Below are 1,806 nucleotides of genomic sequence, written 5' to 3'. Positions count from 1 at the left end.
CCCACCACTGTCACAAAGCTCACACTATTCTTTCACTTCTTAACTCAAAACTCTCTTTCACAGTGAAGCCTACCCTGACTGCTCTAGACTAGCTCTGTATTCCCTGTTCTGCCCTCCCATACGGCACCTTCCACATTTTATTTGACTAATTTCTGCCTCTCCCACTAGACTACAAATTCCCTGAGGGTGAGGCACCTGTTGTGCAACACTATCCTCAGCACCTAGCTCAGTGCACAGCACATATACATTCATACAATAAACCGCTGAGTGGCTAGTGCATGTTAGGAACTGTTCTAGGCACCAGGAATATATCATGAGTCTTAGATGGTAATAAGGGGAAACAGCCATAGGGGTAAGGGTATAGAAAAAATGAAAAAAAAAATCAAACAATTACAGAGCTTTTGAGAACAATAAGGCAATGGTATGGGTGGGAAGGAAAGGATTACTTTTAATTGGAGTGGTAAGACAAATTTTGAACAATGATTGGACAGAGGTGAGATGCGGGAGTGTGCCTCACCTAATATCTGGGGAAAGATCATTCCAAGTGGAGGAAGTAACCAGTGAAAAGGCCTACAGCAGGAGGGTGCCTGGAACAAGCAGTTCCCATATAGTGGGCACTCAATAATGATGTTTTGTATAAATAAGATAACACAGGAAAATCACATAAACTGAAGCTGCTGATTATCACAGATGCCAAGGTGAAGCTAAGTGTTCAGATAACAACTTTGTTGGTAGTAACTCACTATGTAGTCTATAGAACAAATGTTTTTACATAGGCCCCAAATCAACACTTACCTGTTCCTTATTGCCCCCTCCAAATAAACTTGCCCTTGTCATTGTGCTTGTCAAATCCCAAAATATATACCTGCTCCTGTCTCTCACTGTTTAGCCATAAGCATTTCTTTTTTTTTTTTTAATATATTTTATTGATTTTTTACAGAGAGGAAGGGAGAGGGATAGAGAGCCAGAAACATCAATGAGAGAGAAACATAGATCACCTGCCTCCTGCACACCTCCCACCGGGGATGTGCCCACAGCTAAGGTACATGCCCTTGACCAGAATCGAACCTGGGACCCTTCAGTCCGCAGGCCAACGCTCTATCCACTGAGCCAAACCGGTTAGGGCCAGCCATAAGCATTTCTTACATAACTTGAACCTATGAACTTAGAGATACTAAAAGTCTCTGCCCCAGCCAGTTCGGCTCAGTGGATAGAGTGTCGGTCCAGACTGAAGGGTCCCAGGTTCGATTCCAGTCAAGGGCACATACCTCAGTTGCATGATCAACCCCTGGCCCTAGTTGGGGATGCATGTTGGAAGCAACCAATTGATGTGTTTCCCTCACATCAATGTCTGTCTTTCTCTGTCTCTCCTTTCCCCTCTCTCTAAAAATCAAAGGAAAAATAAAAATAAAACAATGTCCCCAATATAAACATGAAATGGCTTTAACCCACTTGAGGTGGCAAATTCTAAGGTATGTTTCATTGCAGTTAAATCACTGGGACTGACAACTGAGCTCAAATATATGTACATGAGCCAGCCAGAATGGTTCAGTGGTTGAATGTCAACCTATGAACCAGGAGGTCATGGTTCGATTCCGAGTCTGGACACATGCCCGGGTTGCAGGCTTGATCCCTAATAGGGGCCATGCAGGAGGCAGTGTATCAATGATTCTCTCTCGTCATTGATGTTTCTATCTCTCTCTTCCTCTCAATAAAAATATATTTTAAAAGAATATTTTATTGCCAATTTAATATCTCTTCAAAGGTTTTAATACTACAATATACAGATGATATATGATGGAATTG

Source organism: Myotis lucifugus, unplaced genomic scaffold (assembly GCF_000147115.1).
Source record: "Myotis lucifugus unplaced genomic scaffold, Myoluc2.0 scaffold_504, whole genome shotgun sequence".
Taxonomy (NCBI): domain Eukaryota; kingdom Metazoa; phylum Chordata; class Mammalia; order Chiroptera; family Vespertilionidae; genus Myotis; species Myotis lucifugus.
This window is presented reverse-complemented; position numbering follows the sequence as displayed.